General features: G+C 41.2%; 1 long non-coding RNA gene across 1 annotated transcript in view; it reads right to left on the reverse strand.

Annotated features, from left to right (window-relative positions):
- Nucleotides 1-694: 694 nt before the first annotated feature.
- The window catches only part of LOC141278717 (uncharacterized), a 129823-nt gene continuing 102836 nt past the window's right edge, over nucleotides 695-27681 (reverse strand). The window contains exon 3 of the long non-coding RNA XR_012331786.1: nucleotides 695-863. This is a non-coding gene — a long non-coding RNA (uncharacterized lncRNA). The remainder of the gene's footprint in view (nucleotides 864-27681) is intronic.

Consider the following 27681-nt stretch of genomic DNA (forward strand, 5'->3'; position numbering starts at 1 on the left):
GTCATTAAAACGAGTATAGTGCTTAAAGAGCATTACAAATACCGTCGACAATCAGCTGTGAGATACGGGTCAGGTTACTCGATTTGGGGGTCATGGTTTCCTCATCATTCAGATTAAAGAGTTGTACAAGAGGATATCTTAGATTTCTTCCTGCTTCTAATAGTCTAGCCTCTGCAGAAAGCTGGTTGATGTCGCTGCAGCAATATTAATCAATAGTGAATAATAGGAAGGTCCAACCAGGTGAACTATATTATTTATGCCATGGTTCTAGTTTATGAGTTACATAGATAAAGAACCTCAGTCTACTCAGGAATTTGTTATTTCTTTATCTAGTCGACAAATAGTGTTGCAAACCTACTATTACTTACCTGCCTGTGTTCAAAGGTCCAGGGACACAATGAGTGAGACACAGTGCCTCTCCTAAAGAAACACACAGACTTACGGGGATGGCACACGTTGGATTGAAAAAGGCCTGTTTCTCCACCTAAAGGCTATCGTAGTGCTCTTGCTATAGAAACAACAGCTCCTTCAGAGTTGATCCTAAGTGAGGAATATAAGGAAGCCTTGACAATGAAGACAAGATTCCAGCTAGGATTTTTCAGGCTAAACGTGAGTTTACTAAGGGAGAAAGAGAACTAATGAGAGAGTAAAGAGTCTGTACAATGACACTAAATAAAAAATGGGGCTTACCTGGTGGCGCAGTGGTTGAGAGTCCGCCTGCCGATGCAGGGGACACGCGTTCGTGCTGGGAAGATCCCACGTGCCGCGGAGCAGCTGGGCCTGTGAGCCGTGGCCGCTGAACCTGCGCGTCCGGAGCCTGTGCTCCGCAACGGGAGAGTACACGGCAGTGAGAGGCCCACGTACTGCAAAAAAAAAAAAAAAAAAAATAGTCATGTCCTCTTGGCCTGTCTGGGGAGCAGACACATGGGGAACAAAACAACTTTAAGAGCGGAACTGGTTCTCATTCAAATGTCTTGTCCTTACAGAGTGGGTGTTTTACATGTCACTCTGAGGCTGCCCAATGGTCCAATCACATGGCCAGGCCACAACCTATAGCCCGTGAGTCTAGCAGGCTCACAGCCTTCCATATGCCCATACCAAAGTGTCCCCGACTGCAGCAAGCCCTGTCCCAGCACGACGACAAAGGCAAGCAGGAGTGTGTATAGGTAATGCATCGATACCAGTAACACCGCAGCAGTCGTGGGCGCCGTAACAGTGGAGGCTCAGAGGGGCCCACAGGGACCCGCCCATAGTCAGACTTGGGCAAGGGTCCCAGTGGTGATGGCCTCAGACCCCAAACCAGACAAAATTATCTGTTTTCTCCTCATCCTGGTGCAGGGGTTGCAGGGACCACACACAGTCACTTGTCTGCCAGTATCTAGTAAGCCCAAGAAATGCATTCTCCCGCACCTACCCTCTGAACTCTAACCTTGGCATAGGGCCTCTGGTCACTCCTGGGGACTGAGAGCCATCAGCTTAATGTTTATTATTAAGGGTTTATTTTCGAAAGCCAAGAGGTCTGGACAGAAGTGAGTGAAGTCCTCAGACTTATTCCCAGGCCCCCAGAGAAGGGTGGAGAGAACACCCATTTCAGTTACAGGGGCCACCTGTCAGGATGTGGCCACCAGTTCTGTGGGCAAGGGAGCCAGTGGCCCAGCCACTGGCCCACAGAGGCAGACAGCTTCTTCAGTCTGATGTCGCAGGGCAAGTTGGTTTAGAGGAGCCCCTGCTTCCCCAGTGGGGGTGCTGCCCAGGAGGCAGTGGCCACTGCTTGCATGCTGTTGTCTTGGAGTGGCTGCTGTCAGGGTGTTCTGAAGAGAGAAGGTCTGTAGTACTGTGACCCTCTCCTTCACTAACTGGCAAAATTACCTCCAGAGGGGATCTGATTAAGTCTTTAAGGTCTCTTAGGGACCACCGTGCAAAGCAATCACAAAGAGTTCTGCACTTTTGTTCCCTTATGAAGTTCCAACAACTTTCTGAACTGCAGAGAGTGCACCATGCCCGGGATGTGCTTAGGGTTACTCAGCTCATGGGAACCCACTGACCATCTCCAGCCCCGCTGGAGGAGGCTTCAGGCAGTAGATGAGGAACTGCTTCCATAGCTTTTTCTGAGCCCTTCTCTTGTATGCCTGATCTGACTCACTGGGCACGTTCAGCCAGGATCGAGACTGAAGAGAAGACCAAACGTTCCCCCCAGCACCAAAAACACATGTGCAAGTGCCCTAGCATCCTCCAAGAATGGCACACAGCTTCTGCAAGCACTTCCCAGGACCCTCTGGCAACATGTCTACAGAACCCTCGAAGTCTTGCAGGCAAACCACAAGCGTCCCTCTAGAATGCCCCGTGGACTCGTCTAGCAGCCCACAAAGGTGCCCGCTGGGACTGTCAGCCTTTTTGGTCTTTCTGAACGGCCTTATGCTTAATCCCTTCACGAAGTCAATTCATCGGGCGAGGTGATCTGGAAAGAGCTGAGCTTTGCCGTGTCAGAGTAGCCAATCAGAAACAACGAGCGAAAACGGAAGTATCAGTAAAGCCTTTCATCGTTGTGAGAGTGTAAGAGGCTAAAACCAGAGAAAGGGCCAACTGTCCCCCTGCTCCGTTTCCTCCCATGAAATAGCGTCAATCAAGGGTCAGGTGGCTCAGCACGGAAGTACAGGTTGTCCCCCTGTTGAGGGAGCCTTAAACAAAAGGCTCCTGCGTATTTCTGGACCCAGAAGGGAAGCGGGAGGGGGAAAGGCAGCAGTGGAAAAGTACTGAGTATTGAGTGAGAGCGGGGAAAATATCTTCTAGTTTCCCCAATAAGGTGAGGTCCAAATGTAGGCACCTGGGATAGGAATGCAGACAGCATAAGGATGTGGCCCGCCAGGGGAGGCCTGTGTCCTCAACGGCAATGCATTGATTATAAACCAAGCTTCCTCTCCGAGGCCTGCCGGATCAGGACTGAAAAATCACACACATAGGTTTTCTGGTCAGGAACCAGACTCTTCAATATGGTTTGCTAAGAAATTAAATTTTTATCCTATAGGTAATAGCAAGCCAAGAGTTTTCAAGGTGAGAAATGCCATGGGCTGCTTTGATTTTGCTTGTCTTAATTGGAATTATGAAGCATAAGATGAAGTGGAGAAAAACAGTTAAGCAAAGAGAGACATTTGCAATAATCCAAATTCAATTCTGAACCATGACTGTGATAAGACGATATATAGAAGTATTTAGGTAAACAATTCAAGAATGATTTCAAGGACCACCCTGGTGGCGCAATGGTTAAGAATCCTCCTGCTAATGCAGGGGACACGGGTACGAGCCCTGGTCTGGGAAGATCCTACATCCTGTGGAGCAACTAGGCCCGTGTGCCACAACTACTGAGCCTGCGCTCCAGAGTCTGCAAGCCACCACTACTGAAGCCCGTGTGCCTAGAGCCCGTGCTCCGCTACAAGAGAAGCCACCGCAATGAGAAAAGCCCACTTACTGCAACGAAGAGTAGCCCCCCGCTTGCTGCAACTAGAGAAAGCACGTGCAGCAACGAAGACCCGATGCAGCCAAAAATAAATAAATAAATAGAATGAATTCAATAAGAATGAATCCAACAATTGGATATGGGAGATAAAAAAGGAGTGAATAAATAGGTGCTGATACCAAGCATCTCAGCTTAGGCGATGGGGTGCTGGGGCTCTTTAGTAAAGATGGAGAGCATCAGACCAGCAGGTTGGGAGAGAAATATATGATTGGGTGAAAGCTAGTGCAATGATCTCTAATCGTTTTGACAGCCAAATAAATATTCCGCCTAAGGCCTGGAGTTCATATGAGAGTCGGAACCTATAAATTGATCTGGGAATCTACAGAAAGATGTTCACTGGTTATATGCCAATTATCCACATAACTGAGTGAGAGACAAGCGTATGCCATTCTTATCTGAATATTTAGAAAAATCTAATTTTCAGCTTGAATTTTACGAATAGTCACATATTTCTTCATTTTAGCTATTGGGGTTCAGGGTGGGCCTCCTCCAAATATGCCACAAAATCATACTGATTACTTTGAATTAAAGTCAATTAAGAAATGGCCAACACAAGAGGGACACTCTGACCCTCCTTTCTTCCTCCCTGAAAGCAGGAAATAAACCTCCCCTGTGAAAGGTGATCTCCCTGCGTCTAGAGGTGGAAGGACATCCTTACTGTCAGAGACAGGGAAATTGGGTGGAGAAGCCTGTATAAACAAACCATATTTGTTTTTAAATTTATTATCCCAAACCCAAACACTGTTCAGATTCTTCACTAATTGAGCACACGAAGCCTAAGTTTCTTTGTCCTGTCAGTTCCTCACAAATGTATTGTTTCTTTGCTTAAAAAGTATGAAAGCTGCCTTCTTTGACCACTTCTTAGGTTCCATTTTTATAACACCTCCATGAGCATGAATTAAAATTTATTTCTTTTTCTCCCATTAATCTGGCTTGTGTCAATTTTATTATTATTCCAGCCATAAGAACTCAAGAAGCGTAGAGAGGGGAATTCCCCCCTTCCCATACTATGTTCACAACAACTTTAGAGAGAATGACCATCTAACTATGAAAATGGCTCTCGACAAGAACTGTGAATCATTATTATAACATATCTGTAAAGTAATGGAACAGATTTACTGGCCAGTGGTGATAAATAGATGATAGATAGATAGATGTATAGATAGATGCATACAATGTGTGTATATATACACACAGTAAATACTACATTCAGTACGCATTGCATACCATGGCATCAGCCTAACCACTTACCAAAGACATAAAATTGATTCAAGAAAAAATTTAAGGGAGAGAAGAATTGTTTCCATGATTTACTTACATTTTACATTGCTTTAACACAGAACTGTACTTTCCAGAATTAGCCAATTACTCTGAACAACCAGCAATGACTTACTTGGGTGGCCCGGTTCTAGGCTTATATACCCTTCCTCCTAATGCCAAAGCTGTCTTTGCTTCTTACTTGGCTTACATTCATCAGAATGTTCTTTTCTAACAATTGTAACTATAACTTAATAATCCCCATCTTAATTTGCTCAGTTTTCTTCTTTCTCAGTCATCAGTTTTTCTGTAAACCATGCTTTCCTCTTGTGGCATCTTTAGTCTTGTCAACCTTTGAACTTGTATATATCAGCACTTATACTTAGTGTCATGTGCTACCTGAGGGCAGAGATCTTGCCTTATTTACTTTGTATTTCCAAAAGCTGGGTCAAATAAGTGTGAATAAATGAATGCAGGATCAACAAATTAAAACTAAACCAGGAGTTTTAGATTCTTAGCTCAAGATACTGCTTCTTTATTTAAAAGTTGAATTATTTTTATTCAAATAAAATCCATGTGCTGTCTTGCATTTGGTAACTTGGTCATACTTTTGGAGGATGGAATCCGAAAATTATTCCTTAATTCTGAAATTAATATACAGATACCAGATTTAGATTAACCTATATCTGAAAAATGTTATCAAATAAAAATCATTAAAGAGATGCTTTGTATGTTTTTCTTTAAAAGAAAAAAAAGAGAAATGGCCGTTATATTTTTAAGAGTGAATAGTACTGAGATAAACTAAGAAGAGGAAGGCAATATGTGCTTTAGACTGTTGTTTCCGATTTCTGAAATAAATTTTATTCTCATAATCCAGGAATTAAAACTGTAACAAACTGGGCTTCCCTGGTGGCGCAGTGGTTGAGAGTCCGCCTGCCGATGCAGGGGACCCAGGTTCGTGCCCCGGTCTGGGAAGATCCCACATGCCGCGGAGTGGCTGGGCCCGTGAGCCATGGCTGCTGAGCCTGCGCGTCCGGAGCCTGTGCTCTGCAGTGGGAGAGGCCACAACAGTGAGAGGCCCGCGTACCGCAAAAAAAAAAAAAAAAAACTAACAAACTGAAACTGATTCTGCCTAAGCAAAACAAAACGGTATAAATAGTTCCCCTACCAAAAAATGTTTAAATTTTTCTTTCACCTTCACATTTATTAATGTTCCTATAAAATAGATTCTCAACCTTTGAGTGTATTGGTGTTTAATTTACCTTGGAAGCTTATGTATAAATATTCAAACAGTAAGAGAAAGAGAGGGCTTGTGGGATTTGGATGTGTGGTAATACAGCATTAACCTTACAATGGAGTTTCAGAAACTTTCTTCCTACAGCATTTCATGGTGGTTATAACCATCAAATAAAATTGACAGGTTGCCAACACTGTAAAAATCCTATACAAATATAGGTCATGGTATTCAACCCCCAGTTATGTCTCTTGATAGCAATATTTCTGAGCTTTCAATTGGTTTAAACTCTGTTTTGGAATGTCAACCTGGGTTGGCAGACACTTAGAACAGCCTGACATAGAAAATCAAAGCTTAACAAGACGACTCAGAAAGCAACAAACCACAAGGGCCTCATTATCGCACCAAATATGTAACTATCAATTCCTCAGCAGAGGCCCTTACCTGATATGGTTTTGAACAATTTCCTGGGGTCGATAGGGCAATAAAAGACTCTGGGTCTATGTTCCTAAACCAAGTTTCCCACGGAATAGTAAAATGACCCCATTTATCATTTGGTCTGTTTGTCACCCACTTAGAATATACTATAATCAGACACCCTTAGTCTACTACAAGAAACCCATTCTGCACTCCATCATGATGAATGGCTCACCCTAGACTTCCCAAGCTTTCCTCTCTTGGATCAGAGTCACACGCATAGTTGCTCTCAAATGGATGTCAATTAATCTAGCGAGCGGGGGAAAATAACTATCAGTCAGTTTGGGGGAAAAAAAAAATCAATTAACCAAGAATTTTAAGCATCTTTTAAGTGCTGATCTTGGTGTAAGGCGATGCTGAGAGAGAAAAATACAAGTTTTAGATACAGTCCCTGCCCTCCAGAAGCTTATAACCTAACCGAGGAGAAGCATAAAATAAAAAGCAAGGTAAGTGCTAAACTATATGATACACAAATAAGAGTTAAGCGAATGTGAGAAGAATAATAGTAAAACTACGAGACAGGCGATTCCCAGAACAGGAGGATTCCCTACAATTCCATCTCCTTTCCATTTTCCTGGCTTCCGTGTTATGCAGCACCACAGCATGTTTGTTTTAGAGACTGCCCGGTGGTTTCACATCTACTTACTGCTATTATTTCTAATATCTTAAAACTGAAGCACTTTGAAACCAAAAAGACTTACATTTGTTTAATTACATGTTGACAGGTTGTGGTTTTAGAAGATAAATATTTTCTTTATAAGTTTTAGTTTAGAAATTTTGAATAAAAAGTAGCTTTAGTCAACAAACACTGAGGCACCTTTAGAGTAAGTCCTAGGCAAAATGAAGGTGGTAAAAGTCCGCTCTGCTTCCTGGAAACAAGGCATATTAACAGACAGCTGAGACTAACGACAAACGTCATCTACTCTGACATAAGCCAGAATGGATCCAAATTGGCTGAAGACAGATGACACTCATTCAAAACGTTGAAAAGAAAATTCAGTCCACAAAGAGAAAACGCCTGTCGGGCCTTATAAATCCTGTTTCTAGAGCTTAAAAGGAAAGTAACTCAAATGGGATTTATAACATAGGTACGTACATACAACTCCTCAAGAGACTGCTTCTAAGAAAACTTTTTCAGCATTACACAGATGCAGTTCCAAAACTACCAAAACTCAAGGCCATTATTTCAATTAGGATTTGATATTTAATTGAGAAACTGAAACACCAAAAGAGGTTCTTGGAACTGAGTTGATTATAGCCAAAGGGATGGGCTATTCACTAATTTAGTCAGTGGTTCTTTGTAAGTATGTGTTTCTGTGTGTGTAAACTTTTAATCATTCTGAAACTCCAGTTATAATCATCCAACAATGGGATTTAATTTTAAACAATGGCAGATATTCAGTTAATGGTTTCTTTGTTAAAATAGTGTGAAATTACACAGTAAATTTACATCGTAGATTCTAGGACAGCATCACAATTTCAGTGACCTCTTATGATGAAGATAAAAAAGGCATTCGAAAAAAAGTTTAGATATAATTAGTATTATCATCATCATTATTATATTATTTTGGTCCACTAATGTTGAGAATTGGCGGAACTCCTACTAAATTGTTGCTCTTTTCCAAGGGGAAGGTGGAAGGACTTCCGCACAAATGTTAAGCATATGGGTATTTTGAGAGGATCAGTGTTAACAGTGGGCTACAGAACGTAGGTAGACAATCCGGCTTCATTCAAGGCAGTGATCTGGGAACAAAACGTCTGAAAACTTTCCTAGAAAGCTAAAGTTTCCCAAGAGTCAAGGAAGGGTCTCCTGGTTTGTCGATGTTAAACAAAGTTCTTCTGGAAGGAAGCAGAAGAGAAGGAGCTAACATTTAATGGCAGGAAACGAAAACAGAGCTGGGGCTAGAAGCGCTAGTGCAGATGTGAACACCTGACATTGGGGGAGACTAGGACTTATTCCCGCTAAGCAAGACCTCAGGGAGTAGCGTAAACAGGTGGGGTTTCCAAATCCCCTAAGAAATTCCTGCCCCTGTTAAAGTTGGTTCAAGTCAGTTACTGCATGCACCACTTTTTTTTTTTTTCCTTTACTGTGGGATGGCTATAGCCAGAATGTCTGTGACCACATGAAAATTAAACCCTAGTAGCAAAAATGCTCCTTTCTGTTTGGGGGAGCAAAGTGCAAAGGCCTCTGTGAAGCAAATATCTTTCTATTTTAGTTTGGGAAATTCAGCCATCATAAATCTCTATCTAGTTACCCAGAAAGTGAAGTTGGGGAAAAAAGTTAGGGCAGGGGGTGGGGTGGAACCCTCTTTTAAAAAGAGAAATAAGTCCAATAGAAAAAAAAACCTATGGTTACCAAAGGGGAAAGGTGGGTGAGGGATAGAATAGGAGTTTGGGATTAACATAGACACACTACTAGATATAAAATAGAGAACAAGGACGTACTGTAGAGCACGGAACTATATTCAATCTTCTACTAGCCTATAAGGGAAAAGCATCTGAAATATATATATGGAAGAGATGAATAGGACAGGCATTTTCCATTTATAGTTTATCCTAGTGCTGGAAGATTATGAACAGTAGTAAGCACTGTTTCCTAGAACAGAGAATGTACGGCAGAAGATGTGGACTGGTCCCTGCTTTTGTTTTCGGTCTTATTTAAATCCTCTCAAAGCTGCATCTCTATCACACAAGGCATATGAGAGACTTCTGGGCATTCAGCAGGACCTCTGTCTGAGGCCCAATGGGAAAAGTTCACCCCCGGAGCAGGTGGGCAAGCAACTCTTTCCAGGAATGAGCCTTAGAACTGAGCTAAGAAATTATACTCTAACTAAGGCCCTCATGGAGTTTCTCCACACTTTCAAAGCAGGAGATTTGGGAATTAAGTCAAAGGAGACCTGAAAACTCTGGCTTTCCTGAGATTCCCCAGGTTTAGTCCTGAAATTCCTAGGTCCCAGGAAATTCTTCAGCCCTGGGCAACCCGGGAAGGTTGGGTAGGGGCGTGTAAGTTACCGAGTTCCACTTTGTGCCTGGATCTCCCTCACCTATGATTTAAGCGGTGGTTTGTGAAACAGTTTTGAATAAGGATGCAACACTTTTTTTTTGCTATGAAATAATATGGAGAAAGCAGTATTGCCCAACTAACTATTACTAAAACGATCCATCAAGAAAGAGCTGTCTTATTATGAGAAAAAATGCCATGATTTTGTATCAGGGAGTGATAGAAGGTGAGCCTTGCTCTGCTACACCCCTACTTCAGGGGCTTTGGAAGTTTCAGTGTTTAGATTCTTCTCCTTTATAAAGGGATGAGAATTTGGAGTAGAGTGTAGGTGGTGAGGGGAGCAGACAGCCAGCTGAAGGTTACAAAGCTGAAGGATGTGGCCCCTCTGTGAACACCTCCCCATCCCCAGTAAAAACTCCACTGATCAACGCGTGGTGAGACCTTTGTTCTTGTGAATCTGGAGAAGCGGCTGAGTGTGAAAGCCAGCCAGCCCTGTGGAAGTCAAGATCAAAGACAGAGGAACCTGGGGAAGATAGACTCACACCTGAGGACTGGAGTGTCGGCCTCCACAGGCCAGTGAATCTGTGTCACTCCAAGAAGGCTTTTGCTCAAAATGTCATCTTTCAGCGATCTATCTCCTTATAACCGGATACAAAATAGCCACCACATATTCCCCTCAACTTCTGTCCTTTTAACCTGTTCTTATTATTCTTCCCGACACTCTTCTCCACTTGACATATAGGGAGTTCAAAATGTAATACCCAATCCTTATCCTCCCACGTTTAGATCAGATGGAAAATTAAAGCAAGGAAAAAGAGGATCAATTTCAAGACATCAACTTTAGTGCTGATGAAGCCAATAGTGGGTCCTCTGCTCACCACCCCAGCAGGCAGCTGGTTTGGATGTTTTGTGGAGCTTACCTGTCCCAGTGGCTGCTGCACAGTGCTCTGCTGCAGGGCAAGGAAAAGAGCGAATCTCCACTGTGGAGAGAGGCCAGGAAAGTCACACGGGCTTAAGCTCACCCGTGGAAATACGTAAATGGGAAGGAGGTTACAGCTCCCAAAACATTGTATATTCATGACTTGTTTAAAATGTAAGCTCCATGAGGAAAGACTTTGTTTTGTGAACTAATGAATCCCCAGTGTCTAGAACAGGGTTTGGCATTTGCTAGGTATTGGATAAATTTTAGTTGAATTAATAAATTCACTGGAGAGAGTCTAATTAATTCCAACCAAGGGGCAGTGAAGACCTCAGATGACATCAGGAAAATGTGAAGTTGACTTAATTAAGAAACATTCACATTGTGACATGGTGATGTGCTACCCAGATCCTCCCTCAAGGAGAAACTAGCTCCCCAGCTGCAGAGAATGCTTTCGGCAGACAGCCTGCAGCCATTAGCTGCTTCACGGTCGGCCTCGGACAGCCAGAATCAGTCTTCCCAATGCGGCTCACATCTAGCAACTGAGCAAATTGGGAGTCTAAGAACCTGCTTATTCTGAGACATTGCAGATCTCCTCTGATGGGCAGTAATTGCTCTGCAGCATCCCATCGGGTCGGCTGAGATTTTGTCAGCCTGCACCGCGGTCCAACATTTCTCTCTGCCCAAGCCTTCCTCCCATCCCCTCCTCTCATAGGTGTTGAGGCTTAATGATAACTTTACATGCCTAATTCAGTTCTCTGCATCTGCTTCTGGAGAATACAACCTGTGACTGCAGAGAAACAGACACGTCAGTGTGGACCCTGAGGAGAGACGTCTAGGCATGGAGAAACCTTTTTGGAAGGGACTGCCATACATGGACACCAAAACCCTAAGAATCCATGCTGTCCTCTGGGGGAGAAGAAGTGTAGGAAGTGAGAATAGAAGTAAGAAATAGCAAGAGAGAATCTGAGGAAATACCAACATTTAAGATGGAAGGCAAATCCACAATGTAACACACTGACCCAGGAAGATAGGACGGAAAAATATACACCATATTTGGCACTTAAATGACTTTGGCATTCTTGAAGAGGGGCCATATTTTAGGCACTGCACTGCGAACTGCGTGAACAAGTAAAATGGACAGTTAAGGGTAACCTTTATTCTCAAGAACTCTGGAGGAAAGAAGAGATGGCTGCTACAATGGGAACAAACAGGTGACGAGAGTGTTGCTGGGCAGAGAAGAAACATAACAGTGAAAAGCAGATGCATGAGGGAACAGAGATAGTAGCCAAGATCAAAAACAGCCACGGGAAAGAAAGTGACAGTCTCTGCCAAAAGTGACACGGAAGAGAAGAGCGGAATGTCGGCCGTGAGAATTCAAGGGGGAAAACAAAAACACTTCTGTAAAGTAGACAAAATCAGTAACAACTTATAGAAAGAACCCCTTTAGGAAACAAGCACTGTTCCATCCTATGGAATATACCTAAAACAGACTTTTTTTCCTAAATGGAAAAAAAAACCCAAGGAGCTATACAAATAGGGCATCATCAAGCCGTGGAAACATTAACCGGCTGCTGGTCTACTGGTGCAGACACTACGTCTAACAAAAAGGTGATATTTTGTGGAGAGGTCAAAGTGCACTGGAGATGCATCTGTGTATCACCTCTAAATGTCACGATAGGCATCTGCTCCTTGATTTTTTCTTTCCCTTTTTCTTCTTTTTATTTTCTGTCGACAGAATTTTTTAAATATATATTTAGTTACATTTTATATAGAGCAGTGCACAGTTTAAAGTTTTAATGTTTGGAGAACAATTTAACTTACCATCTTAAGCTGATCGAATCACATAATTAAATGTGTAATGCTTCAAAATGACCTGTTTCTTTAACGAGGTATGGAAATGTTAGCCAAGTATAGTAAAAATTTTGTATATTACCAAATGTGTGATCAATTTTTATGTGGGACGGATGGTGGGAAGAGGGGAAGAGACATATTTTAAATTCTTCAGGTGCTTTGTTTTTTCTTCAGTCCCCACAGTTATAGAAAATATAAAACTCTTTTTCTCTGAAAATTGGATTCTTTTCAAAGAGTTCCTTGTATTCTTCCCTCTGTTGCCTAATACCCCGAATAAGCTGTTTTCTTAGGTAGCATTCAAAAGGTGTCCCCTCCAAGACTCCAGTCACCTGACTACTCAGTCAAAACTAATTTAGATGCTGCTGTGAAGAAAATTTGCAGATGGAATTGAGGTTACTAATCAGCTAAGTATAAAAATAGAGAAATTAACCTGGGTGGGCTCAGTATAATCACTTGTGCCTTTAGGAGCATAACGGGAAGGCAGAAGGGTCAAGCCAGACAAATGCCGCAGGAGAGGAAGTGGACAGAGGGATGAGGCAGAGGGAGTCAGAGAGATAAAGTGTGAGAAGGACTTGGTTCGTCATCGCTGGCTTTGAAGGTGAAGGGGACCATGAGGTGAGGAGCGCAGGAAACCGCTACAAACTGAGAACAAACACCACTGACAGCTGCAAGGGAACCTCAGTCCTACAATCACAAGGAACTGAATTCTGTTGATAACCTGAATGAACCTGGGACAGGATTCTTCTTTAGAGCCTCCAGAAAAGAATGCTGCCTGGCTGAAATCTTGATTCTGGCCTTGCGAGACCAAGCCAAGAGACAGCTGAGTGAGGCTGTGCCCAAATTCTGACCTGTGGAGACTGAGATAATAAATGGGTGTTGTTCAAACTGCTCAGTTAGTGGTCGTTTGTTACTGCAGCAATAGGAAACGAGTGCAGCTAATGACCAATTAAATAGCATTGCAATTTTTACTCCCAATTAAGTCTTTCCTGCCCTGTAGGTGGACTCTTCATTCAATAGTTCTTGATTTCAATCTCAATTTGTCTAAACTTTATTATGCACCACACATAATGCATTTAAATTGACAGGTGTTGTCTCTCCCTTCATAACATAAGAAAATCACTGTCTGTGCAGTGCAGAATAATGAAGTTCTATCACTGATACCATTGGAAGAGCAATGATCTATGAATTGAAAACATAATTGAAAACATTAAGTGATAAATATGAATACCAGTTAAATGCAGCCCACCATACTCTGCATGGGATTAATTATGAGTTTATCAAGCACCTCTGGCATCACTTAAAATTCCTTGGAATCCACTAAAATAACCCAACTTAAACGGAACTGAAGTATAATCTGTAAAAAGAGCAGAACTTATAATGAGAGTACAGCTTTTATCATTTAAGCAAAACTTTAATTTTTAAGGTTTTAAAACACTAAGTGGTTTTCTCACTCCTTGGCAACAGAGGTGAAACATTTTGCATGAACACGTTGAAAGAGAAGCATTACAGCTTGAAAATGATGTGTATAATACTTCCATTCTGAATGCAAGGAGATTGTTCCATGACTGTTCAGTTCATTCCAGGGTTTCCTATCTACCTTTAGTTTTTGTTAATCTTCTGATTCTTGATTCTAAATCCAGGATGCTACTAAGTATGATAATCTCTTAAACATAGTCCATTAATATCCTAGTGGCCACTAGAAGATGAAAATGCTTATGTTATTTCTTAACCATCTTGAAAGAAAAGAACAAATGATGTCTGACTCCATCTATTTGGAATTAATTGACTGTCTAATGAGCCATTCTATCTTTAAATATAGTTCACTTTGGGCTGATGGCAAATAATTAACATGATTTGGTCTATAAATGTCAGCATTCCACATTCTCTCATATTCTTGTGTTTCATTCCAATATAACAACTTGCCTCAGCTACATTTTTTTGCTGACTGGGAAAGTCACGGCCCAGTGTTGCTTTTGCAGCACACTTAACTCTTTGGTTTTGAATAAATATTAGTCATTCCAATGGGAGAGCATAATGACAATGCTAAAGGCAACTGCAAATCAACTATACCTTCTCTGAGCAGTCAAAAAATAGTTAAGATGGTTCTTCCTTGGTGCAACAAGATAGACACTGATTAAAATAGACATTCCTAATGAGCTTCAGATGAGCTGCCAGGTGAAGCACAAGGTCCTATTATAAGATATTATATCCTATTTGGATATGATGTGAATTTCCTTGAGTGAAGGGCAGTAGGATGTAATGAGAGCTGACATTGGCAAGGATTCAATTGTTAAAATACCGGATTTCTTAACTGTATGTTTAAACCATAAAAGATGCTGCCAAAACATTGAATCACGAGGTTTAAAAAAATCAGCTCGTTCCATTCTTGGTCTTTATCTAGGAATCACAGGGCCCTGAAACAGTGTGGATAATGGTTAAAGACTTGGGCTAGGAAGCCAGTCCCATCCAGGTTTGAATCTTTTCACCACTTTCATTAGCTGCATGATAATGGTCAGCTTATTCAAACCCTCTGGGCTTCAGTTTTCTTGCATTTAAACCAGGATGGTACCTCCTGCTTAGGAACGTTATGAGGACTAGATAAGACATGGTGTATAAGGCACATAGCACCATACTTCGTACATAGTACCTGGAAAATGGTGTTTTTCAACACTGTGATCATTCTTACTACTATCATGCTGTTGTGACAGAAAGAGAATTCTTTTAGGAGCTGAGTCCTTTAGCCACTTGGAATATACCTTTCCATCTCTAAAAAATAGTAAAACCACAAAGTTGACTGTGCAATTTAAGTGACATAATGTAACAGGTGCTCAGTGAATGTTAGTTTCCTTATTTTTCTCCTCTGGCTTTTTTTTTTTTTTAATCAAGGTCCATCATTGATGCTAACGTGGTACTTGGTGGTGCATGTTCCCTCCGAGGTAATGCAATTGCATTTTTTCACAATAGAAATATTGGGACCCAATTCTTAACCAAGCAATGGTTATGCTAGTAATTTATGCTACTATGGTAGATTTCATGACTCATATATTTGAGGGATCAGTCCTTTCAGAAATTCTTCCATGTTGCTTTCATGGATTTGCCTTTGGTAATTTACACACTTTCTCCAAAGAATTTTTGCCATTGGCTAATAGTCCTTTCCACTTACCCAACACCTCCTACCTTACCAGTCAACTGAAACATTCCTGTGAATCAGTCACTTAGGATCTGTCAAGGAGGGAGAAATTTCCCTCTACCCTTCTAAGTTCTTCTGGATGATCTAAGAATTCAGTTGACATGAGACAGATTAAAGGGAGGAAGTCAAAGTTCAACACCATGTGTACATGGGAGAGACCCAGGAGAACTGAGTAACTCGCAAAAATGGCCAAAGCCCTCACCTTAAATACCATCCTCAGCTAAAGACAAAAGAGGATGTTGATGGGGGGAGGGGAGAGCCAGTTATGGGAGGCGACCCGGAAAAGCACAGTAAACAAGGGTATGGTTGTTACACAGCTTTCCATCATTGCCTTCCCCACTGAAAGGAGTTTCTACAGGTTTGGTCACCTGCCTCTTCCTGGTCCATCAAGGGAGATACCTTTACAAATGGAGATTTCCCTTGTAAATGTAAATGTTTCTTACAAAAGTGTAACTCCTACTTGGTTTTCAGAGTTTTTCCCAAGTCTTCTGTTTCTTAGAACATAACTAGCTTAAAATAATTAATATGCCACAGAGACATATTTGGGTGGCAGATTCTGTGCCGCCACAGATTCTAATCCTACGGTTGTTTGACCTGTTTAATTCCAGTGACTTTCAAACTCCATTAAACACACACACACAAACACACACCTCATCTGGTTTAAAACTAACTCATTCTTTTTCTTCCCAAACCTACCCCTCCTGCCACGTGTTTCTTCTCCATTAATATCACCACGCAGTTGCCTGAGCCTGGAACTTTGGAGCCATCCTTAATTCTTCCACCACCATCCTTAGCATAACCAATGAATGACCGAACATTATCAGACATTTACAAAAATTAGCTCCCAAATCTATTCTCTCCTTTTTATCACCTTTGCTACTGTCTGAGGTTGAGCTTTATTATTTATTATTTGTTTTTGTTTGTTTTTAACCTCAACTACATTTAAACTGGACTCACTACTTCAACGGTCAAATTCCTAAGAACCACCCTTCACATAATTAGAGAGTATAACTTTGGACCTTAAAACTCTTTAGCAAATGCCCATTAACTTTAGGATAAAATATTGCACAGTATACAAAGGCTTCACAACCGCGTCATAACCCTTCCGCTTTCTGTTACCATCTCTCGTGAATATCCTTTGCTCCTATCATGCTGAATCATTTCCTTTCTCAAATATCATTGCACTTAAAGCATCATTACTTGGTAACGTGTATAGTCTATTCCTAGAGCATTAGCTCTTTAGAACAAGACCTCTCTGTCTCTGTCTCTGTGTGTCTCCAAATATTCATGATACATAAAGCATTTTTAGAGCAAATAAGTGAACTATTAAATGAATATATGAATAGATGACTTTTAGTAGCCTATGGTGTTATACAATAATAAAAAGACAAGGTTCTTTGCTCTTCCACGTATTATTTTAGAGATTAGTAAGGATATACATTAATCTTTATTATAAAAGATGAAAACTGTCTACTGAAAAAAAATGCACAATGTGAGAGCTGTGAGTTCAGTTTTATTTGGGGCAAAAGGAGGACTAGAGCCTGAGAGACAGCATTTTAGAGAGCTCTGACAAACTGCTCCCAAGAGGTAGGAGGGGAAGTCAGTACATATTATATATGATCTTGGTGAAGGGGATACATGCAATTAAGCACACATCTCAGTAGAAGTTTGCTGCTAGTCACGAGGAACAGATGTCTCTGTTAATGATCTTAGTGCTCTTTTGGGTATGAGAAGATGCAAGAAATTGGGTTCATAAACTCTTCTCCCCAAAATATCTAACATCTGAAGGCCTGTTCTGCCAGTGTTCCCAGAGAACAGAGGGCCTTATTCCTGATCTCTGCCCTGAACTCCTTTCAGGGGGTGTTAAAGGTCAGCAACTGCAGTGGTTAATGACCTAATCCTTGTAGAGCCAGATGGCGACTAACATTCTTTAGTTTGCAAAAGTAATAAGCTCCAAATGATAGATATAGATAAACTGTCAGAAGCTTGAAAGGAGAGACTGTTTACTCTTTTCCTGGAAGATAAAACGATGAGAGCAGAAAAGATTTTGGAATGAGATATTTGCGTTCAGCCTTGAATGCGACATACACTTTGATCATTAAAAAAAACAGGGGTGGGGCTTCCCTGGTGGCGCAGTGGTTGAGAGTCCGCCTGCCAATGCAGCGGACGCGGGTTTGTGCCCCGCTCCGGGAAGATCCCACATGCCGCGGAGTGGCTGGACCCGTGAGCCATGGCCGCTGAGCCTGCGCGTCCGGAGCCTGTGCTCCGCAACGGGAGAGGCCACGGCAGTGAGAGGCCCGCGTACCGCAAAAAAAAAAAAAAACGGGTGGATTTTTCTAGCATGACCCTGCGCTCCCTCACCCTCCCCCACTGTTTGAGGAGAGTGGATACTCCGTTGGGTAAATGCGGTATTGAAATTGTAGAAGAGCAGTGGGCTGTAAGGCAAGTTGGGTTCAGATTGTGGATTCCATTCAATTTTATGCTAAGGAATTTGAACACTTTTAGGCAGGCAGTTAAAATAGCTTTATGCCTCATTCTGACAAACATGGCAGTTTCTCTGAAGGAATCAATTAAATGACACGGTAAAAAAATGTATAGTTTCGCACTAATCGATAGCCTAGCATTCTGTAATAAACATTTTGTCCCTTGAAATTCATCTTACTGCTTGTCTCTGACAGATAGGGACTGTTTCAAGTGTCTCTTTCCTCCCAGACTTTCTGGGGACTTTTCTTCAGTTAACTTTTATGGGGTACAGAGGATTCGACCCCAGTAAGATTTCTTTGAATTTCATACACAATTTTATTCCAAATACACTGACACCAAAAGCACCATCCGGCTTTGTTTGGGACTCAAAAAGCCTAAGTGGTTGTGTTAAAAATCAGAAAGATGTTTGTATTCTTCATGCCTAATCCTGCCACTACCTTTCCACTACCTTGGATGAATTCAACCAGCTTCTTAAACAACACTGCCACCTCCATGACCTAAGTATAATTCCTTTACAGCATGTCGGCTACATGTCTTAGGTGAACCTGTAGTGATTAAAATTTCATGTGTATTCTGTCATTTTATTCATGTCTTCTTTCTGTTTAATCAGTCTGTTACATTTTGATGTTGAGTAAGTGAATAAGATGCTGCGTTATTAATATTTCCCAGTTCGTCAAGCATTCAAAGTGCAAAACGAATTCCAGCTTGCAAATCCAAAAGAAATACAAGACAGGCTGACTGCTGGAAATGGGGCTCTGGGATGGGGGTCAGTGGGAGGAGGGGAGGTCTTTTAACTCATGTTCTACTAGAGCCCAGAAGCTTGGAACTTAATTTCCTGAATGATCGAACTATATTTATAACAATAACTAACATTTACTAATTCGTATATACCTGAAACTAGTTATGTTCTTTAAATTCATTGTCTTTTTAACACTCATTAATTCTAAGATGTGGGTACTATTTTTAGACTAGTAACCAAGGCTTGATTGTAGAGTGAGTTTTCCCAAGGATGCTCTATATTTATATCCCCCTGTTGATGCTTAGAGCCAAGGCCCCCAAGACCTTGTGGAAACCAGGTTAGAATTTTTATGATTCCTGCTTCTTATATCTTTTGCCTTTCTATCCTTGGCTTTGAACCAAGATGCAAAAGGCTACAAAATATTAATATATTGTCTGAAAGCAGATGAGTTTTCAACAGACATCAGGCAGCCTACAAGGCAAACCTACCAAACAATGACGGTTGCAGACTATTGCTTTAGCTACTATTGGAAGGAATTCCAAATGTTATCAGTTTGGAAATAAGATTAGTGCTTCCATACTATCTGTTGAACTACATGTGGAAACTTTAACGCAAAGCCTTATATGACATTAAAGTGCAAGCGTAGGCACAGGAAGAGGATGAATGGCAGACACAAAGTGACCCCATCCACATTTAATAAAACCAGAGCAGGCTGAATGGAAGTCTGCAGTTCCCAGTACCTTCTGCAGCTGGGAACAGGTGTCTCTTCTTTTCAGCACTCACTTTCCTTGCCTCTGTTTCCCCTACAAAGCCATTTGGCAGATATATGTGTTGCAGCATCGAAAGGAGCTAAACCAATTTCTGAAGATTATACGGTATGAGGGGGTTCCAGATTATGACCATCACTGACTCAAGATTTGGGTGTTAAGATGCAGTAAAAGGTAGTACAGAAAGGAATTATTAAAGTAGGGTAAGTCTAATGGTTTTTGTTCTGTGATATAAAGAAGATTCTTTATCAAGTTCATTAGGCATGTGAATGATAGTTGTAGGATGTAGATCTAGGTTCAGAACAAATAAAGATGTCTTTGTATTTATCAGTTATCTATCTGGAAACATCACATATCCAGATATGGAGGTGAAAGTCCTGAAAATTAGGTTGTAATTCAATGACGCCAAGATTTTTTCCGTATAAAGACATTTGCATCTCCAATAGCATACTGATATTTTTTTCTGGCACTTTTAAATGCAGAGATGCTAAAAATTACAATTACACTCTGAAAAAGAAATAGGTATAAATCAGAAGCAGTTCAAGAATGAGTCAAATTCAAGCTCCAAGCCATCTTTCACGTCACTTTCATTTCTATTTTAAACTCATTGTTCTTTCTTAAAGACACAGTCATTCACATAGATCAGCTCTCTGATGAACCTGCAGTGTCACCGAGTGCAATATGACCAAGTCTTAGAAGAGTTCCTTGTGTGAAGTTTATCACTCAATGAAATATTTATATATTCAATTACCTGTGTGATGGGTTTAATTAAACCTTGCAGAACAACTAGAATATCTTGTCTTCTTTTGCCTTTTTGGTGATATTGATGGAAGTTATAAAAATATATCATACCCCAGAAATATTGCATAAACACTTCACATATATTCAAGTTAAGGTGGTCCTAATAATGCAACTTATTGACTATATACATACGTGTCCTAAAATTGCTTTCATAACCACCAATATAAAGTTAAGTAATTATGTAGGCCTCCTTAATACTTTTCTGTCCTGGATAAATTTAATTTTGCCTGTCTCAAAGAAAAATGTTTTACTAAATTAAATTCATTCATGAAAAATGATCAAAGCAAGAATATAATTCAATTACATTTCTCAACTTTTATAAATAAATATATTGCATTGCATTTATTTATAAATAAATATATATGCATTGCATTTATTTTCTTCTAACAAATGTTATCACTATAGTAGAAAAGTGTACCTCCAAATATTCAGTTTTCTCTTATATTCTTTAAAAACCTGTAAAGATACAAGCCTGTTGAAACCGTAAGCCTTTGATGGATACCAAAAGTCAGCTTTTATATTTTAAATCACTGATGAGTAACTATACATCGTCTTGTGTATTGTTTGACACATTCATCTCTTCAGTGGAAAGAAACAAAAAGAAGGTAAGCAGTGAGTAAAAATGGATAGCAGAAGATTTGGAGATTTCAAAGCCTGAAATCTGTCTTCCTGACACAATTTTAAAACTCTGTTCCTCAATTACTGTTTTAGAAAGTAAGAATAGTCATTTTGAAACTAGTATTTTGTGAAAACTCGGGCAAAACATCTATAAAGTGATTTCTTTCTAAAGATAGTCTCATTTGCTAGAGGTGAGAACTTTTCGGCAGAATATTTTTACGGATGCCTCTATATATGGCCTTAAGATTAAATTCAGAGGCCCATGCCTCTGGATTGTGTTACACAGGAATTACGAGGAAATCCCAGTGGTACTTCTAGTAATTTAACCTGTGAAAATGGTTCAAGATAAACCTGTGCTACAAAGCTGTAAATTCCTGAACTCTTAAATGCAGTGTCTTTCATCACTGAATTCTGGTGCCCAGATTCTCAATAATTGTTAGTAGTGTGTGTTTCTGTTGTTGTGGTCGTGTTGGTGGTCCTTACATAGAGTAACAACCATTAAGTACTAATTACGTGCCAAGGACTAAAGACGTTTTTCTGTGTTGTTTTGTTTGACCTCTCTAATAACAATACATGGCAATTAGATACTATTATCCCCACTTTACTGATGGTGAAACTCAAAGAAAATAACTAAATTGCCCAAGTCACACAGTTTCTAGGCAGCATAGCACAAGTCAGCCTGCCTCCATAGGATGCTCTTTCCAATGCATCTTACTGAGTTGATGCATAAGGCCACCCTAGTAATGCTCCAGTGTAGATGAGACAAAAAGAGTTTGTCATTCTGATTAAGTATAAAAAAAGAAAACATTTGAAATAATCACCAATAAGCCCTTAGAGCCATGCCTTAGTGAATCAAAGCCATCTACTCTACAGTAGACGTGAACCTGATTAATTCCTCAGTAGCAAAGGCTAAATCATGCCCTGTTGCTATAACAGAACTAATACCAGCCATAAGGATAAACAACAGTCTTAAGTAAGGACAAGATGCGGTATTAACTGATTTCACCATGGCGCCTCTCTGGAATCCATAGACAAAGGCTAAAGGGAGGAGGTGGTGAGGTTTAGTAAATTAATAAAATCTAGCTCTACTGCATTTCAGCCAAAGCTGAGTTTGTCTCCCAATCCGGTGAGAGCCATTGTCACCCCTACGAAAAGCCACACTCCAATCACTTCCCACATTTGTCTTCACACGTGCACCCTCTAACTGACGATCTGTCAGCAACATCAAACTTACTCTGACCAGATCTGTGAGTTTTATAAGAGACTTCAGAGATTTGCTTATTTTTCTAAGGAGACCAGCTTCAACTCTGCTGATAATGTGTTTTCTTTTGAAAATGAGCAGACAGGCTGCTGGAATCGTCCCAGAATCCACACCAGCTGACAGCTCCAACTTTTTAGGTCCACAGTGCCCACTCTCCAGCAGGTTTAACTTCACGGCCAGCTCGGGCAAGTAACAAACAACTGCAGAAACAGTGACAATGCGGACGGAGGGCTGCGGGAAAAGGACTTCACAAAAATGAGAAAACTAGAATGAGGATTTAGAGGCAATAGTAACTGAAAAGGAAATCTTAAAAGATATGACTGAGACAGGTCTACATAGAGTTACACACACAAAAATTTCTTGAAGAAAGCCATTCAGAAAATCATATTTTAAGGTTTCTTTCACAAGAAGTAAGGAGACAATATTTTAGGACTGATCTTGTGGTCAAGCAGCAGAGCCTCAGAATCCTTCTGAGCATTTTAGTCCTGGAAACCATGATGCACTGAGCATGGTTAGTCCTCAAAGTACTAAAGTGCCACATTTCCTCTTTCCCATCTGGCCCACTCATGCCTGAAGTAGACCTACAATCACTTTGCTCCCTCCCTCCACATAACTAAAATACCCTTGTATGTGCACAGCTCTGAGACCTTAGCCACCAACATTCAATAGCAGATGTATAAAAGGTCAGATGTCAAATTATCTTTGTCCTGAGACATGACTTCATCAGTTCTGACCACAAATGCTGTTGTCAAACCAATTTTGGGTCTGCTCACCCGACACGTAGCAAAGCAGATCTACTGACACTGGGCTGTGGTGAAGGAAAGTACAGCGTTTATTGCAGGGCCCAGCAAGGAGAGCAGGCAGCTCATGCTCAAAAGCCCCCCAACTCCCTGATGGTTTTCAGGGAAGGGGTTTTACAGTCAGTGTTAGAGAGAGGGTCATGCGGTGTGTGATCAGCTTGTGCTCAATTCTCTGGTTGGTGGTGAGATAACAGGGTGGTGTTTCAGGAATCTCAGTCATTAACCTTCTGGTTCCAACCTATCTGGGGTCTACCTGCCAGTGGTCAGCATGCAGTTAACTTCCTCCACCTGGTAGGGGTTTCAGTATCCACAAAACAGCCTAAGGATATGGCTCAGGATATTATCTACAGCCCTTCAGGAGGAACTAAAGTTCTTTGACCTTGTTTTATGGCTAAACTGTTATTATTTTGTCTTACTTTTTTCCCAATGTTTCTGAATTTTCTCACCAATCTGATTAAATTTGCTCTTCGGAACTCAGGGAAGACCTAGGAGGCTAAAGCTTTCCTGCAAAGAAGAGGCAGGGGACCTGGGATGTCTGTCCCCGAGAAGGCCCCTCAGGGTCCTGCTTGGTTCCAATGCTACAGTTTTCCATCTCAATCTTGCAGGACTCTCTCTCGCTGCTGCTCATTTGACAACCATGACATTCTTACGTAGTCTAAATGATACCAAAATCAATATCTCAAGAAGTCTTGAAGAGCTTAAGAAATCATAAGGTGTTCCTTTGAAATCTGAGGGGGTGTGTACACTTGTTCCCAAAGCAAAGGAGTGGTCCCACCGCCCTCTGCTATAGCTCGGTAGTGGTGGGAATCCGTACAGACTGTTCTATGTACGTCAGCACCATGTATTTTTAGGCAACACCTGTAAGGCCCCTTCTTTGCTGTTGGATATTGACTCCCACAATCCTTCAACTTCATCCCTTTCCAGTCCTCTTACAGCATCCCATCAACTATTATAAGCTGAGTTATTAATACTTTGTTTTTAAATTTTATTTAAGTTTCCATTTTGCATGGGGAAAAAAATGGAGGAATTTCGCACAAAAATCACTGAACAGGGAGAGAAGCACAGAAGATTTCAGACCCTGCCTCCACCCCGATGTAGGAAATGTTTTCCAAGTCCCAACAAAGTGAAGAATTTGAGGTACAGACTGAGGGATTTATTCCCCATGGATTCTGTGGGTAAAATAGACACATTTCGGAACCTTTGAAAGAATTTTAGCTCTGGGATCATTTCAACCTCAGGAAACACTGGGAGAGAGTATCCTGATTAGGCTGCCACCAAGAGATGAACATGGCAACAGCCAGGAGGACGTTTCAGCGGTCCTTTCACCCGTGGACGCTAAGGACAGAGCACCAGCGTCCAGGACTAATTTAACATAAGCAACAGACCCTGAGGTGGTGACTAATGGAAATATTGGAATCGGTGTATTGCAGTTCCTGAAAGAGTATGTACAGGCTTCATTTAGGGAAATTTGTGCTAGGCTGACACGTCATCTAAACAGCTACTATCCTAGACAAAAAAAACTTAAAATTCCTTTTAGCATTTAAAAATGAAAGTGAATTTCATTAAAAGTGAATTTTAATTCCCTTTTGCACTCTCCATATTGGTCTCATTTACACTTGTTATTGTTTCCGAACCCATCATACTTTATCAGAACAAGTTAGACGTTAATAAACCCTCTAATAAAGATTGTTTAAATGCCAACTTGATTTAAAACGAAGATCAACGGAGAAAAGCCCACCACCGGCACCTGGGTTTTGAAAGTAGTTGGCAAAGACAGATTTAATACCACAACTGTGGAAAGCAGGATGGTTATGCTTCCAGGTCCCATTTTGCTTGTGGCCAAGAGAAAGCACAGAGGGGTTATGCAATTAGCCCAAAGTCACACAGCCTGTCAGTGTCAGAACTCAGATGGCCTGTGTTTAGCCCACCGGGCTGTACTCTCTGCCACTGTCATGATTTACTGCCCTTTTCATTCTCTCCGCCAATTGCACACCAGAATGGCTAGGTCTTGGTCAAGGACCAGCCAGCACTGCTATAGGTACTGCTCTGTGAACTTGTTCTCTTTAACACTCCAGGGAGAAAGAGGAAGTTTTCATTACTATTGATTTGCTCCTTTGCTGGGTGATGTGCTGTCAAGTGAAGAGAAAGGTACGACCAAGAGTAAGGACTCAATCATTTCAACCCTGGCTCTGTCTGGGGCTTGGGGCAAGGGCCTCCACATTACAAAGCTTCAGATATAAAAGGAAACTCAGAATGCCCATGTCAGCAGTGCTTGAAAACATCGGGGATTTTGTAATATTAAATTGGAAAGGATTTATCAAGGTTAAATGGTTTCCACTTATTACTCGTATTATTAGTATCCTGACGCTTTAATACTACGTTGACTGGAAAGCAGTGATTTGAATTCTTCAAAGAATTTTAAGTCATTGAAGCAACATGCCTATGGATTCACCGAATACTCCTCTTTTTTTGCTTAAGAAACAAAGCATTCTTGCGAAGACACATGTAAAGGTATTTGCTTCAGTTCGGAAGAAAAAGGCTTTCTAATAAGATGCCAAAAAGGTAAATGAGACAACCCTCAGAAGTAGACAGAGATTTATTGCCAAAAAGAAAGCGGTTCTGGCTTGGGTATTTTCATTTTCACGTATGGGTCAAAGTGCTTTCCAGCTTCCTAAATCAGAAGTGCTAATAAAAGATGTAAAATCCTTGCTTTTATGACTACGATGGTACTTTAGCAAAACTCTTCCTTGATGCTTGCGGAGGTGAAAATTCTTCTCTTCAACTCTAAACATGGTTTTAGATGTCTCTGATTATTTGTAGATGTGGTTTTGTGTTCATTTACTTTTTATAATTCATAAAAAATGTATAGAAACCTAAAACCCTTACGTTCGATTCTTACATCCAAATGGACTCCTTTACTGCCCGCTCAGTCTGTGAAAATCGGCTCCCTTGGCCGGGCACCTGCAGTGAATATTCACAAAGCTGCAGTTCACCAGGCCACCATGAAATGGGTCCTAGGCAGGATTCCATTGCAAAATAAGCCTTGACTCCCTACCAGCCTGTCAGCGCAAAAAGTAGTGAGCATTTTTAGGTGCGGTGACAGGACAGCAAGAAAAAAGAACCTCAGACGGTAGCAGGAGAATCCTTGAAGGATAGCTGGATTAAGAGTCTGAAATCGGGCTTCCCTGGTGGCGCCGTGGTTGAGAGTCCGCCTGCCAATGCAGGGGACACGGGTTCGTGCCCCGGTCTAGGAAGATCCCACATGCCGCGGAGCGGCTGGGCCCGTGAGCCATGGCCGCTGAGCCCGCGCGTCCAGAGCCTGTGCTCCGCAACGGGAGAGGCCACAGCAGTCAGAGGCCCGCGTACCGCAAAAAAAAAAAACAAAAAAAGAGTCTGAAATGTACTGCTAATGTTGAGAGTCTCCCTCTGCTAAGAGTATTCTTAAGTCCTCAGTGCTATTCTCTTATTTCTTCCTTCTTTAGTTTGTACTTTTCATGAATAAGATAACAGAAGTCAGGAAAAGAGGGTGACGGTAGAGCTTTGTTTTATTGCTTTTTTTTTCTCTTTTTAAGAAAAAAGAAGTCCTGTTAGCCTTACCCCCTTTGCCCAATGTCTGTTTGTCCAACTGCAATACCCAGGATCTAATAACTCCAGTGAGTGAATTTAGAGCTCCAGCAAACATACTCTCCTTCTTGTGCGCTTGTGGAGCAACTGTTATCAAATGAGCCCAGTGCCATAAACAAGACAGATAAGTGCCTTCCATCCCCCAATTACCCAGGAGTAGGCGGAAAGCCGAGGGCCAGCAGACCGGATGGCAATCCTAAAGGACGATTTAGAGTCAGGTCACAGAACAGAGGGCTCTGGAGTCATTCGTAACTGGACTTGCTACCAGGTAGCCATAATGGTTTTTCATCTTCTGTCAGATATTTCAGGGCAAATTACAAGAGAAGTAATGTCTTTTAGTGGCGCATTTCTGCTTGACAGGGTTTAACGTAAGTGTTGAATATAGTAAGTACTCAGATGATTTTTTTCATCAAATCAGTAAAACTCTTCTACCCGACTTTCCAGCATCAGTAACTTTTCTATCCTACCTCTAACTGACCTCAATGTGTAAATAGATTTTCAAATTTGAGGACCCAGATTCTCAGAATTGGGCGTCTTTTTTTATTCTGGTCTATGCCAAATTATTATTTACGTACCAGTTGGAAAAAACTCCATCAAAGGTCATGCGATCAAACTAGGAAAGCAGGTATGTAACCAGTCATCTAGTCTTGTGTGTGTGTGTGTTCATATACGTGCATGTCCATACACATAAATACATTATACACGTATATGATATGTTATGATATGACAGTCCGCATATACATGTTATATATACACTGAACACATTTATATATCCTTCCCCATAGCCATGTCCCTCTTTCCTCACAAGGAAAGCAAGAAAGCCCAACTGTAACACTTACCCACGCTACACAAACTATATGTTCCTTACTTCACTTCCTTAATCTTTGCGTTGAGAGAGAGGTTCCATCTTACCTTCCATCTGTCATGTTAATAATATATAAGCAAAAGATATGTTTGATCTGTTTCACTCTCTCATGCCCATTCCTGGGAGGCCATTTTCCTTCTGCTTTGTAAAAAGCCAGCTTTTCTTCTCATCTGTTTTTCTGTGCAAGAGAGACTGCAGCTTTTTACACAAGATCAAGGCTGACCAAATCATCAGTATGAAGAAGAGGCGTGTATGAGATTGCTGGTGTTTTTTCAT

Source organism: Tursiops truncatus, chromosome 5 (assembly GCF_011762595.2).
Source record: "Tursiops truncatus isolate mTurTru1 chromosome 5, mTurTru1.mat.Y, whole genome shotgun sequence".
Classification (NCBI taxonomy): domain Eukaryota; kingdom Metazoa; phylum Chordata; class Mammalia; order Artiodactyla; family Delphinidae; genus Tursiops; species Tursiops truncatus.